Genomic DNA, 15831 nt, shown 5'->3' on the forward strand with positions numbered 1-15831 from the left:
TGACACTCTCCTTGGCATCACTGACCTCTTTCCCTTTTTTATTGCTGACATCTACATATAAAAGTAGTAAAAAACTGTTTCTGACATTTCCAAACTACTGTTCTTAACAGATTGCATCACACTTCCTACAGACAGAGTCAATTGTTTGGCCAGCCCGAGGCAGTCTCAGCCCAAGGCTCTGAGGGTGCTGGAAAGCCAATGAACTCAGCACCCAGCATGATTTGGCCCTGCTACAACAAGGTGACCTGCTGAACGAGCAACCTGGCTGCCAGCAGAGCCCTTTGGGAACAGGTGGCAGCGGGATCATGTAATTTCCTTTCCACGGGTAGCCTGGCAGGTGCCCTCTGAGCTAGACCCAGAACTTTGGTCTCTGGCCAGCAAAGGTCTGTGACTACCTACTATAAAGATCAAATGCAGTCACCACAGCAAAATTAAAAAAAAAAAAAAAGCCAAACAAGCACCTCTGCCCTTTTCTCCTCCACAAATGTACTAAATACATGTCTCAAAGTGAATGGGCAGCTGTGTGTTAAAGGTCAAATTCCAGATGTTGCAACTCAGTTTTGTTGCAATCCTGCAACAGCAGCGAGCAAACGCTCAGTAGGGAGAGAGGAAACAACTTAGAAACTGCCATATGAAATAGCTTGTTCCTTCAAAACTGAATGGAACAAAAAGTATTCTTGCATAAAACATATCAGAAACGGCAACAAACTGGGAAGATTTCTTTACAACCCTACATATAACTTGAATATTTTTTGAATAGCATAGTTAGACTTCTTATGATAGCATTTAAATAAAACTGGAATTCTACCTCTGATCAAATAGACACAATTCCATGACGTAGTTTTTTGAGTTAATGAGTTTTCCCGAAAATGTATACACTCAGCTTTCATGGGCTTATCTTCATTAGTTTTTCCCAAAATTACTAGAAAAAGTTTTCTTTTCAGACTAATTTTTTTTCCAGCTAATATTTTTCAGCAATTTCAAATCCAAGAAAATAGAGAAAATGCAAAAATGTCTGCTTATCTTTAAAAATTGTTTAAACCTCCTTACTTATGAAAGGTCATACCTCTGAGCAGAGTCCTAAGTATAATGTGATCATATTTGCAAGAACATACTTTTTCCTATCCAATAAACTGACAAACCTAATCTAATCTGTATTGTGTAATTATAAAATCTCCATTCAACAGAGCCTTGAAAGCTAAGAGCAGAATTCCCTGAAGATTTGGATTACAAAGACCACTCTCTGTTCCCTCAAATGCCCCATGTTTCTATTTGTCAGCAAATGAGTGGGGCAAAGACCTTATGAAATTATGGTGATTGCTTAATGAAATACAGAGCACCATTCACACTTGCCAAGGGATTGCATGAGTGAGCTACATTCTGGCATGTAGTTGTATCCTAATGTCTACTCTCTGAATAAGACATTTTTAATAATTTTGTTATTGTTAAGATGGTTTAGGTAAAGTGTTTGTGCTGAGCCTAAGAAAAAATCTATTAGAAGTGAGAGGGTTATATTTGTTCTGCACTATGCTGCAACATGAGAAGATACTCCAGGTAGTGCCACACAAGCTGGGTCTCAAATTGGAAGCCATGTAGCTGCAGCAGCACAAAAGCTCTGCTGGCCATAAAATTATGCTGATGCGGTTTTTCTGAGATTCACTTGTGTCAAATCTCTACATGGTGCTAACCAGACATATTTAGACACTATCAAAAACAGCATCTAAACTGAAGTATGACACTTGTATTAGCAGACAAAGATAAACATCAGCGCAGGGTACATCTGTACCTTGGCCTATCAAATGCAGGAAAGCCTTCTTATGTATTCAGGAAAGATCATTATTTCCTAGGTCGAACCACATAAAATTTGAAATTGGCTTTTGGGAGAAATAGGACAGAAACTTTTGAGAATATATAAAATAATAGTCTAGAACTTAATATTTTTCAGAATGCTGAGTGCCTCCAAACACCAGTGAAAGTCCAGATTGCAGATATAAATCTGAAAATAAAGCAAAAATTCAAAGACTTCCCAAAAGGTGCCCAAGAAAGCTGAATAACTTTCTTTAATGAGTTAGATCATACGCTGCTGCTAGAACAAGTGCGGTCCAAGCCACATGACTACTGTCCTCCCAGTAGATGAATGGCTGAATGAATGAATGTATGAATGAATGAGTGAGTGAATGAGTAAATCATTACAAGGTCTATTACAAGGAGAGTTAGTGTTATAACGAAGCCTGGAAACAGTCTTAGATTTCTTACGTACCTGGTTATGTTTAAAGTGAAAAAGCAGCAGTACAAAGTCTTTTACAAAAAGGTTTTCTTGTGAAAACCTTCTTCAAGAATGCTTACTTTTATACACAAGATTACTCAGCAAAGACAGATTACTTTGTGTTTTTATCAGTAGTGAAATAGAGTCTGTAAATAAATGGAAGGAAAACAAAATATTCACCCTAAAAACAAATTTGAAATTATTTCATCAAAATTAAAGTTTTGACAGCTAAGATATTTGAGTATGTCAGCTCTGTAATTAAAAGTCTCTGTTAAAGTGAAGCAGGTAACTCAGACTTTATTTCTTGCTTTGCCATACCAGAATTGTGTAACTCAACTTTTCTGTATGGGTTTCTCCAGCTTTGTTCTCTCTGTGCCCTTGCCACGGGTCATACATTGCTCAAGTCTCTAATAGCAATTATGGTCTTCGAAGCATTACCTCACTCTTGAAATTAACTGAAAATGGTCAATGCATTCATTAGTATTGCAGTCCCATAAATGGAATTTCTTAAGCTAAATACTCACTCCCAGAACAAGCATTGAGGCTGAAAGAGACTAAAGATATGTACAGATTCAGACACTTCTGATCTTGACAAAGGCATGAGGGAAAGAGCGCCAATCCTCAGTTTCTTCTTTTGACACTCAGAAGATAGAGGTCTGTGTGTTCCAGCATGGAGAAAGTATACATGTCCCAAGAAAAACTCCCACTGACTTCAGGAACAGTCCATACTACAGTGCTTATTCTGTAACTGCTTTGAATTTTAGAATAAGAAACCACAACACACAAGAAGAAGGTATTTTTAATGTTGTTTGTTTGTTTTTCCCAGTTGCTCTAAAATTTCCAGAAGGCAGAGTGAGTCTTATGTTGTCAGAACCCAATGATGTGAACAGTTTCCAGATTTAGGATCAATCTCTGAACAACGGCTGAAACATTTCATTTATGTGGAGGCACTTGTGCAGAGAAATATGCACATTTATTCTTATACAACATTCTTCAGAATCACGTAGATTGTGAGAGCTGAATCATTACAAAGGTCATATTATTTTTGTTAGTGAATATCTCAAAAAAAAAAGACAGAAATTTGCAATAAATTTGCCACTTACATTGCCTGAATTAAATAAAAGCTTTAGCATTCCCTATAAGCATCATAATTTGAAGTAACCTCAGAGAAAACATTACTCCTGGAGAGCCGTTAGCTGCCTTGAATAGCAGAAATTGTGACAAGTAGCAACAATTCTCCATCCTAGTTGTGGAAATGTTCATTTCACTATGCAACTATGGCTACTTGAATGAAATGCTGCAGTGATTAGTAACTGTATGCTTCTGGAACATAATCAAGATAATTTTGAAAATAGACTTCCTAAATTCCTCAATTTTACAATATAGGCCTTTTCCTATGAGTGTTATCATTGCAGTTCTCATCTACTTTGCGTTCATGAAATGAAAAAAAAAAACCAAAAGAATCATTTTTCTTTTTTTTTCTTCTTTTTTTTTTCTTTTTTTTTTTTTTTCTGAAAACAAGGAAATCTTACAGTTCTAGAAAAGGTCAAGGGCCTCTTAAGTCTTCAACACCTAACACATCAAGTGACATTCCCCTGATTAAATCAAGTCACAGGATGTGTGCCCTACGGGTATTGGTTAAACTGTTCTGGAGCTAAGTGGATTAGACTGGCATCCTGCATTTTACTTGAAAGTGCACTATGCCAGAAAGGTCAACAATATTTCAAGGAAGTTCTTAATTGAAATCAACCAAAGGAGACAACTCTCTTCCTGGAGGAAAGCTTTGTCCAGCCTAGCTTTGCCTTCAGGATAATACACATCAGAACTGGCATTTAGGCATTTTGATCAGAATTTAGCTGTTGATCAGTTTGCACAGCAAAAGCAATGATTCATGCAGTTCAACAATTCTCCCCAGATCTTCAGAAAACTGCAGCATTTTTTCTGTATTTCTTCATTACTCTTATATAGGAAAAAGAGTATATTTCATCCTGAATCAGGATGATCTATGGTTGCAAGATTTTACTTGTTGTAAGTTTGTAAAATTGCAGATATGATAACTTCTATCACGAGTGTCCAGCACATCTTCTGGGATGTTCATATCTTGTAAAATGGAGAAATAACTTAGTTTGACTGCAGTTGTGGTTATTCCACATTTTTGGGAAGGGGGAAAAACCTTTTATGGGTGGGTGGGTATAATGGTGGATATAATGGAGAAAAATAAATACAACTTCGTGTACACACTTTTTTTATCTATAAGAAAAAAAAGGGTTTTGTCAATGTCCAGATCTCAGCTGTGATTCCCTGTTCTCTAAGACTTCACTTTGTAAATGTTACTGCTTCAGAGGGAAACTGTAATTTAAAACAGATTCAATGAAAGCTTAAAATTGTTCTCATTTCTTCATCAAGAATGCTGCACTTAGCCAGATAATAACAGAAATAGACGAGAGTGAATTTCTGTTAAAACAAAATATTCTTTTTCCAACTTTTATTTTAAGTAGAAGAATCTAAGCCCTTATTATTTCCATGGAATCTGAATGCACCTCACAGAGTTCATCTCTCTTTTATTGCATGAGCTGAAAGTGAATGATGAGAGAGAAAAGTTGCAGAACAATATTAGAGACTGCTGCCAGACTTCCAAAAATGACCTGTCCCCTAAAGGAGAGTACTTCACTCTCAGTCACAAGATCATCCCAGTACAGGAGTTACCTAAATGAAGTAGCAGTGCATGTAAGGATCATTATAAGCAACCACTTACTTAAATAAGTTATTAATATTACTTAAGTAAGTTATTCTCCACCTGAATATGAGGAAGAATTTCCTTCCTGTTCTAGTGACTGCATACTGGAACAGGTTTCCCAGAGAGGTTGTGGAGTCTCCCTCACTGGAGATATTCAAGAACAGTCTGGACACAATCCTGCTCCCTGTGCTTTGGAATGACCCTGCTTGAGTACAGAGGTTGGACAAGATGACTCATGAAGGTGGTCCCTTCCAACCCTACCCATCCTGTGACTCTGATTCTGTGATTCTGTGATTCTGTGGAGTGTACTGTCAGACATGTCTGTCAGCCTCTGCCATTCACTGTAACTACTTTCCAAATGATTTTAGGTTTCTATAAATTCAGTCCCATGTGAGTAAAAAGAGCCACTGTCAATTGCTTGTACCATCACTTAGTGGTGTCATGGCTCTGTTCTCTCCCATGCCTCAGCAGGAGCAGGCAGCCCATCTCACAGGTAATCTGCCTGCTTGCCACCTGACATGCCGTGTTCCTGCACTTAACACTTTTGCAGGGCTCAAAGATCTGTCTTTACCTTCATCTTACCACGACCTTTGCCTATGACTATTTATTTTCTACAAGTATTTGTCAGAAAGGGGAAGGTGTCAGTACACCTGTGCTTTAGTTCCACTTCCCTAAATACTCCAGCTTAAATTATGCTTGTTTATATGTTCCATACCTCCAGTGTGGCTTCCTTCAGAAGGACAACTTAATGACAAGGATGCTGCAACTTAATTTTAAATACTAACAATCTTCTTATATCCAAAGTCTGACTAATGTGTGGGAGCTATTAAATAATTATACTAAATGTTAGACTTGAGTGCCTTTTCTACCATATATGTGGGTGAGGATTCTTCACCATTGACATTTGTTGGGACAGCAGATTTTGCCTCTGAAAAGAAATGAAAAACAAAAAGCCACTGTTTCTAGAGAAATGGTTTCAATGGTTTTCAAATTTTGTTTTCGGGAAGCACCCAGAATAGTTTGGACAAGATGAGTCAGAAAGACAGAAGCAGTTTAAGACATCTCTATTGCCAGTTCAGCTGGGAGCATCCAAACACCAAAGCTGTTCCCAGATTACTGTATTACTGTTTTTGCAGTTTCTGTGTGTCTGGAGACATGATCAGTGACTTCTCTCTGGTAAACACTTCAGCACTCTTCCCTAGAAAGCTGTGTTAAGTCTGCAGTGATCTGTGCAACACATGAAATGAGAGAACAGTAGATTAGTAGTGGTGCACAAAACACAGGCAGAGCAACTCATGCACATGGAACCAGGCTTAAAGTCAGCTGTGGTCTAATGCATGCACAGAGCCTACCAGCAGGGCTCCTAAGGACCTCTCTTTCCACAACTGTGGCAGCATTGTGACTCTGTTTTAAGCTATGTCATTTATTAAGATAGTTATGGATGTTAGTATAATGCATTTGTAAACATATGTACACACGTAATATATTTAAGTAGCACAAGGAAATTCTGTGCAGATTGGCTTGTCATTGTGGGCCCTGCCCTGAGAGGTGCACAGAACAGACCCACACCCAGGACAATGTCCTTGCACAGCTGAGAGAAGGGAACAATCACTCTCTCTTCAGTGGCAAAGGGTAACCAGATTTCAGGTCTATCTCAGGGTGCTTTCCACTCAACAGGACACCCTGTAAGCATGTGGGCATGAAACAGACCCAGCTGCACTAGCACTCCCCACTTGTGCCTATCTCCACGTGATGCCCTCTGAGCCACCACACACAAACTCTCCTGGTCTGAACTGCTTCAGGCATTCTGCCACTTGCTTCTGCAGGCCTGACCCCAGTGATCCCTGCTCCAAATCACATGTTGGTCACTGCAATCATCTGAGTAAAAAAAAAAAAAAAAAGCCAGAGTACAAACTGGAATGAATTCAAGCCTCATGTGACTATGTCCTGTTCATTGTATGCTTCATTGACTTTAGCACAGACACACTGTACTAGCCACAGATATTTTGTAAATACCATCAGCAGCATAATTTAAGTCTGTTCAGATGAGGGTGGAAGAATTTTTCTTACGTGGATGGTACTTTTAATGGTCTGGGTTTTGGAAGATAAAAAGCTTAACACATACTTTCCTGAGAACACAGTGAGACCCTTTAAAAACAACACATGCAAGAAATGAAGGCTGCATACTGACAAAAAATCAGAACTGTATGTCTTATTACTGTAAACATCATTTTAACATGCAAATACTTATAAATTCATAGATAGAAGTAAGTACTCCCACTTTCTTATAGAAAGGATACTTTAAATCATTGAGAAGAAATACACCAGTTCTTGGTTTGTGTTCCTCATGATGGCTTTTTTCCTCACAATTTTTTTTCCAATAATCCATCTAAATAAATATAAGCCTTTCATTCCCTTACGTACATTGGAAAACACAAAGAGTTAGGAAGCAAAAAGAGTTTTATTGCATGACAAACAAACAAAGAACAGTAAAATATGGTCACTCCTGGCAATGTAAACAATATCACCAATGTACTGGTACATTGATCCAAAGTCCTTTCTGGTTTGCACTGCTGTTAATGTAGTTATTCCGGTTTACACTAGTGTACCAAGGAGCAGAATTTGTTCCATTCAAAGATCAGATTTATCTTTGGATCAGTTGCTGTCCTTTCTGAATATCAGGCACTGTTTTCCACAGGCTGGCATTTGAATGTTTAACAATTTCTGTGTCGCATGAGAGAGAAATGAGTAAATATGTGAACTCACTGCTCAGTCAGGACAGATCATCCGTCACTCTGATTTGGCACATTGACTCCTCCAGCACTAAGAATATAAGAAGGAGGATGGAGCTCAGCCAGCCATCATTAGCCATCAGAAAATCAGGCATCTGCTCTGATAAGTGACTGCAATGCAACCAGAAGTGAGGGACGGGGCCCTTGAGCATGGGAGGTTGCAATATCTCTCCTAAAATCTTAGGAAGGAGTGAGTTTACCTTTGGATTTATATACATATATTTTAAAATAAAATTTCTTCACTGAGAATAATCTGAATTTGTGACAAGGTCTCCCTTTTAAATGGCTCTGCTTAGAAGACCCCAAGTCCCACCTGCAAATGCTACTGCCTGAGTGCTTAAGGATATCAAACCCTTAAAGACTGGGCTTCAAATTCTGTGCCACTGGAAGCAAGTGGACTGAATCACTAAAATTAACTAAAAAGGGGGAAATGGGAATGGAAAATTACCAGGACACAAACAATACCTTGGGGTATAAAAGAATTGCTTGTAAATATAGCACTTTACTCACATATACAAAGTGAGTTGATTGCCAAATCTGTGGTCAGGAAGGCATTCTTCCCCACCTCCTCAAACATGTTGTTTGAGATCTAAATATTTTTGCTGTCTTTCTTGGGCACACTGAGTCAGGCATCATTTGCTCCACGAAGAGGGCATGTCCCCATTGGATGTATTGGATGACTCCAGCAAGAGTGCAAACTTCTGGGCAGTTCTTTTACACCATCTCTTAATGTTTGTGATCAGAGCTTAGCTTAAAGGTGATGAAACAAATATAAAATTAAAAAAAAAAAAAGGCTACTTTTTACAAATGTTTTACAAGCTATCCTTAAACCAGCATTTTACTTCCACAAAGAGCAGAAGCAAAGGCATGAGGAAGTTTCTTTGGTTCATAAATTTAATTGAGCCATAGTTATGCCAATTTTTCTGACTAATTGGGAATGATGAGATGTTGGCAAGCCCTTTAAACACTGCACTCCCACACATGTAACTCTTCACAGACCAAAGGCAGGCACCCAATAATACATACAGATATCGACACACCACAGTTTTTATTTAAGCATATGAAAAAAGACAACTGCAAGGGTTTTTTTAAGCTGCCCACAAGAATTATCCACAACACGAGCGTAATGAGGAAAAAAAAAGAGGGAGAGAGAAATATAGTCAGAAATTACTTTCTTCATTTGCCATTTTAGAAATAAATCAAAAAGGCAGAAGCATTTTTCAGAATTTCTCTTCTGGTTAGCTTGCATCTGGCTCACAGGTTACTGTTAACCATTCTATTGATAGAACTATCAATTAACAGCCTTTTCTTCTCTGACATTCTATCACCATAGATATTGAAAATCTCTTAAAGCAAAAAATTAACAGCATGTTTCCATCACACATTTTCTAGTTTTGAGTTAAGACTAATCCACGTGTCTTCATAACTGACAGAAAAATCCAAAATAGCTTGTTACTTATCAGATTTTTCTGGAGGCAGGTAAAAACAACTGCCTTGTTTTCAGAATAGGAAAGATAGTAACAAAGTAGTACCATAACCATCAGACTGTTTACTAAAGGGTCTACTTTGTCAGGATTTTATTTGTCTCTCCATCACAGGTCTAAAGTTGCTATGGTTTGTAACTGGGACAACAGAATTGCTCTTAGGCATTTTCTTGTAAGATTTTTATTACCGTTTCTATCCCCAGAAGTTAAGAGCTGGTTTGGAACCCTGTGGTCAGGCCCAGTTCCCAGTTAATGCACCTTACATTCATGAAAATGAACGAAGTTAACTCTCTGAACACAAATAAACATTTGACCCCTGAAGAGCACAGCTGAAGAGCCCAACTAAATCACTTGTAAATGAGCTGAAACAGATGTTCAGCACAGATCTGCAAAGAGCTGTCAAGAGCTGCCCAGAGCCTCCCTTAAAGTGGCATATGGCCTGACTGGGATGGGATGGGATGGGATGGGATGGGATGGGATGGGATAGGATAGGATAGGATAGGATAGGATAGGATAGGATAGGATAGGATAGGATAGGATAGGATAGGATAGGATAGGATAGGATAGGATAGGAATAGGAAGTGCTGAATTACAGCATCTCCTTTGAAGAGGTGTTTTGAGCTCACTGACTGACTCTTAAGTGGCAAGACATTTACCACATACCTTCACATAATGTGCCTGATAGATACTTCCCAGTGTCTCCTTAAAAATTCTAGTGTTCAATATCAATAGGAAGGTATCTAAAACTCTTTTTGTGTTCTTTGATACTTTTAAATATTTTACTTCCTTGCCTTTATATTACTTCTCTCTTAATAGATATTATGTGATTAACTTCTGTTTTGCAAGAGTTTAGCAAGGATTTCTGGATAAATTATGGAGTGTAGGTACAATAGTTTGAAATTCACTCCTCCATAGAATAAGATTAGAGGAGGGATATGGGATTTGAGATGCACTGTTAATTCACAGGTGAATTCCTCATTAATCAAATATTAATTCAAATTATTTCACTATGTAGAAACTAGAATTCTTCTCAAAATAATGATGTAAACCTGATGTATCCATCCATTGGTGAAGGTAAACAAGTAAAATTAAATGAAAACCAAAACACTTGGAAACCTCATAAAGTGTTGACTGCTGCACAAGTGGGACACTAATATTTTACTACTACAGTTTTTTTGCACTGCCTCATCATTTTCCTTTGCAACTCTCACCCTTCATTTGCTGTGTTAAGGCTGTGAATTGTCTAGCATGGGAGCTGGGTCTTTGTTCTTTGCAGGGAGATCATATCAATAAATTGTAGGGTAGAATTTCACACTGTTCCCACTGCTGTCAATGGGCATTTTACGTGGAACTCTTTGTGAGAAGAGTATGAGTCATATAGCACATTTCTGAAAACTCCCAGCACTCCATATGCAAGGAGTAGTAAGTCCAGTTTAGACTGTTCCTTTTCCCTGTCCTGCTCACTTTAATTGCTTTCAGCAGAGGAAGAAAGAAAGTTTCACAACCAAGTTTGCAGTTGACATTAGGTTGCTCATTTTTAGGTAACAGTGCTTTTGCAAACTATTCCTGTTACTCAAGTTCGTTAAGCTGAGTCTACACTATTATTCATTCTTGTGCTCTTCTGAGAAGACTGCGAGATCTGGTGATTTCGGCAACTCTTAGAAGCAAAAGGTCAAAGTTCCAGTACAGGAGAGGAGTTGATTCAATGAAAAACCATGACTAAACCATCTTATCCTCTTGTGTCACAGCCAGCTCCACTGAGTCTGGGGAGAAATGTTATGAAGCATGACTTTGGATTAAACTACATGATTCAAACACAGTGGTTGATATTTCCAAAGCTAATGAGGGAAATCCCCTCAATAACTTTGGAAACCTCAAACACTTTTAAAAGATCTATTTACATTTTATATGTAGAAAGCACAGAGTACTCTGCGGATTGTTCATTGCATGCGGTGTTCATTACAAGTGCAGGAATTTGGTGTTCACTACAAAATACTTGTTTCATATACTGCCTTGTCCTTTCATAGTGCCCTTGCAAAAATGTCATTGTCAATGTGTTTTAATCATTATTAGAAACCAGCATGTGAAAGCACAGTTAAACAGAACTTGAATCTTTAAAGGTGACCTTCAAGTGTTTCTGCATATGCTGTGTTGGAGTGAGTGAATCAGGGACATCTTCTTTCAGCTCATTTCAACTTTCCCCAGTTGTTCTGCAGTTATTTACCCGGAGGACAAGTGGGAATGCTGATTTGCCCCAGACGCTGCACTTTGTACACCTGCTTATTTATAAAATATTCAGCTTACTTTTCAGGCAGACAAAATATAAAAGCATTGGCTGGAGCTGGAAATCCCTGCAAAACCACACTCTTCCCTTCATATTCAAATTCAAGGCAGGCAAAGCCTGTGAATGATGGAGACTGTCCGAGGGTATAACTTTGCTTACAATGGAGGGAGCATGAATCAGCAAAGGACAGGCACCCACTTCTGTTTGAGACTGATTTACACAAGACCATAAATCATCCAAATGAGGAAAGCTAGAAGTGGAAGTCAGGAATGCCACATGCGCCATGACACATGGAGCAATACTTACAGAACATCTTACAGAACGATTCCAAGTATCAGCATAGCTATCCAGAATAGGAACCTGAGTCAATTAGGGCCACTGGACCCATGCTTACAAACACTGCAAATTACTCACCATCACACTGTGGTGATTATGGAGTTTCAGAAGTAGGTTATTAGCAAGGTTTTCTGACTTAATCCTTCATTTACAAAGTAATGTGTTTGCCTATTGTGAGCTCAGCCTCACAGTCTTGGGGCAGCAATTAATGCTGCCTCTTCCTGAAACACTCACTGGAGGTCAAAGCTCTGGGGGAGCCTTCCAAAAATTCCCTCTGCCTGGACACTGCTGCCACCCACAGTTTAAGAGACAACAGATTATAAACCCATATTTTTTTCAGCAGCTTTCAGAGCTCTTCCAAGTCTTGATGATTTTTCTGAGCACAGTGATTGCTTCTCCCAGCAGAATTCCTTGGCAGTCAGGTTTTCACACAGGCAATGGGCATACAAGACTAACCTTCCCAACCCTGATGCTGCTTGTGGAGTGCAAGCCCATCTTAGTACCTCAATGCAAACTGTATTTACAGAAGCAGCTGATACACAGCCTATGAAAACTGGTTAAGTTTTTGCTTAAGTTGCCATCATATCAAGGAGGGAAATTATAGATGAAAAAAATAAGAAGTGTAGTCATATTTAGCATAGATTAATGTCTACCATAGATGAGAATTTATCTGTACTCCCAGTACAATTTCAAGGTAAAGCACAGAGGTTTTGCTGCTTGAATTCCAGTAAAATTGTTTGAATTTTTGCCACTAGAGCCTTTCAAGACTTCTTCTGTTTTCCTTAAAAGCTTTATAACAAACAGTGTATGAGTTGTTCTCTGGGATATTTCAGTCCCCGCAAGGAAACAGTGAACTTCTACAAACTATTTGTATCCATCAAAACATGAGTGCCTTGCACAAGCTGCTACCCGTGGGTCTCTGTTGGATACAACTGCAGAGACCCTCAGCTGTGGGCCAGAGTACATGAGGAAGGAGGGAGGAATATTTCCTCCTGAAAACCTGAGTATGGGAAGGAGTCACAGGAGGCAGATTACACAGGCTCTCAAGGGAAGCTGTAAACCCATGCAGGCCAGTGCCTAAATGCTGTAATTTTGCACACAAAGTTGAATTCTATTTATTTTTCTTATTTTCCATTTTGTTGGAGCAAAGTTAAACCTGAAAATTATCTATTGCAGAACAGATCTGCAAGTACAAATAGAACATCTTACTGTTGTTTATTTGTCACAGCATTTGGGCTTCTGTTTTACTTCTCTGAAGTGCTGGAGAAAATGATCTGAAGATGACATGAATCTGTGAAATGTCTTAATAACTGTCACCTTTGCAATATTTTTCCTGTGTTGCCTCAACATTAATATTTGTATTATTATTATTATTGCTTTGAAAACGTTTTAATATTAATCTTTTGGGAGATATTTTGGAATTAAGAAATACAGAAATGCACAAACCAACATAAAATTTCTTAAAAATGAAGGGTTGTAAATGTTGAGCATTGTAGTCCATCACCTTACCGGTAAGGCTTTTCAGATTTCTTGCCTTCTATATATTTAATATTCAATCCTATACAATCTTTGTATAATGTATAATTATTTTACCTGTCCCTCAACTTTCTAGGCTGAAAACATACATCATTATGTGCTTTCTCAATTTCAACTAGATTTAGAATTGAAACAGATTCTTGCTCTAAACAGTATAAATCTACAATCTGCATACTAAGAGCCTGACCTTACGAGGGTTTTTTAACTGGATTTTTTACCAATCCAGTAAACAACCAAAATTTGTGAGGTACTGAGTCTACTGTGGCAGGATACTAGGCATAATTTAAAATTACTTTGCATAAACCTTTGACTGTTCTGATGGAGATAGGCAAACACTTACTACTCTTTGTAATTTACTAGATCATACTTTGCACATAAGAAATGGAGATTGGGCTGGAAGTAAAACATTTATCCACCTTCCTCCTGGAAATGATCAGTAAGGCTATTTTCCTTATGCAGTGAAAAAGTCTGCAAAACTGCTATGTGGAAAAGAGTTTGTTACCCACTCCACTGCATGTTTTTAAACTGAATGTAAGCCAGTGATTTCAATAATAAATCATTCAAGGAGGAAAAAAACCCCACAGAGCCTAAACCAAACCGCTGTGTTTAAAGAAAACTTATTCAACGTTATGGGTTAGTCAAACAAATAATGTGTGTAAGCAGCACAAGGAGTTCCACACATGCTTTACTTCAGAGTCTGCAGACCCCACACTGGCAGCTCACTGCATGAGTGATGCTGCACAGCAATGGTTCCAGCTCAGAGAACCTCAGAGGATTAGAGCTGGATCCAGCTGATGCAAAGGCACTCTTCACATAAAGGAAATGGAAACACAGCTGAAAGCATTGGAATTGCACTCATATTAATAGGGGAATCCCAATACACTAATCTGTATTTGCTATATTCCAACTGCCACTTTTTTTTTCAAGATGAACTCATATTTAGATTTATGTTAGTTTAATGTGACATTTGAGATTTTTCATCACCTTTTCTTGTAAAACTACACATGCCTGTTCATTAAGACTCTTACTCGATGCTATAACATCATGTCTGTACTAAATAAAAATGCTTATTTATCTGATTGGCCATCAGAGTTATCTATCAGCATCAAGATCCTCATTTCTGGGAAATTAGTTTGCTCAAGAAATTTCTTGTTTCATACCAAAAAAATAAATCTTTCATGCTTCTAGGAGCTGTCTGTTAGCTGGTAGAAGCAATTCTGCCAGTATTATTTGTGTTGCTGTGTGGCGTGACCTTGAATAGATAGATATCAGGTGTCCACCACTGTGGACACTCCCTTCCTCAGCTGGACAGAGGAGAGAAAATATAATGAAAGGCTCATGAGTCACAATGAGGACAGGGACAGACCCCACACCAGTTACTGTCATGGGCAAAACAAACTCAGCTTGTGGAAATTACCTAAATTTATTAACAACCAAATCCGAGCAATGCAATGAGAATGAAAAATAAATCTTAAAACATCTTCCTCTCTGCTTCCCTTCTTCCTGAGCTCAAATTCACTCCCAATTTCTCCACCACATCCTCTCCAGTGGAAGAGCTCAGCTTTGGCCAGCAGCAGGTCTGTCTTGTTTCTGGCTGACATTGGCCCCATTGGACAAATGGGAAGCTTCTAACAGAAGCTGCTCCTATTGCCCCCCTGCTATCAAAACATAGCAAACCAAGATGTACTGGCTCAACATTTCACAGTGAAATGACACTTGAACACGTTTATTTAAAAGAAGATAGCTAAAATTTTCAAATTAAAAAATGAAAGAACATTTTGGTGAACAGAGGGTGAAGAGCTGCTCTTTAAGCCAGGATTAGGCCTTGTGAGTAAAGCCTGGTGTTTTGGGGAATTTGCTAGGTAATGTAAATAATCCCAATCCTTGTTATGAAATTGCTGTGTTGTTAAACACTTCAATACACAGCTAGCCATCAGAAGATTTTCCAGTGCCTCTCCCCACCCTTTTGGAAAGTGTTACAGCACAAACAAAAATGTCATTAGCAGTGGATGAACAGCGCTTGAACTAAAGAGAAAGCCCAATGGAAAACCTGTTTTTCTCTAGGGAGGTACACACACACACAATAGGAAAATCCCTAAACCAAAGAACAGAGAAGCTGTCTTTTGTGTCAGAGGGGTTCTTTTTGCTGAGAGCACGGTACAACAAAGACAAAGAAAGACCATAGAAGAGAAAAGGATTCAGGAAAGAACTTCATGTGAAGAGGGCACCTTGACCCACTCTTACAGAACAACAAAGAAGAACAAGTGTTTGGACCCAAAATCATCCTGCCATAGCTACACCAAGGAAACAGCAGTGAAACAACCTTCAGAGGTTTCTGGTCTCTTTGATGGTATCACTCCAGCTGAATAAACAGTTTAAGGAGAGGTTCCAAGCGC

The sequence above is a fragment of the Zonotrichia leucophrys genome, chromosome 1A, assembly GCF_028769735.1.
Source record: "Zonotrichia leucophrys gambelii isolate GWCS_2022_RI chromosome 1A, RI_Zleu_2.0, whole genome shotgun sequence".
NCBI classification, from domain to species: Eukaryota; Metazoa; Chordata; class Aves; order Passeriformes; family Passerellidae; genus Zonotrichia; species Zonotrichia leucophrys.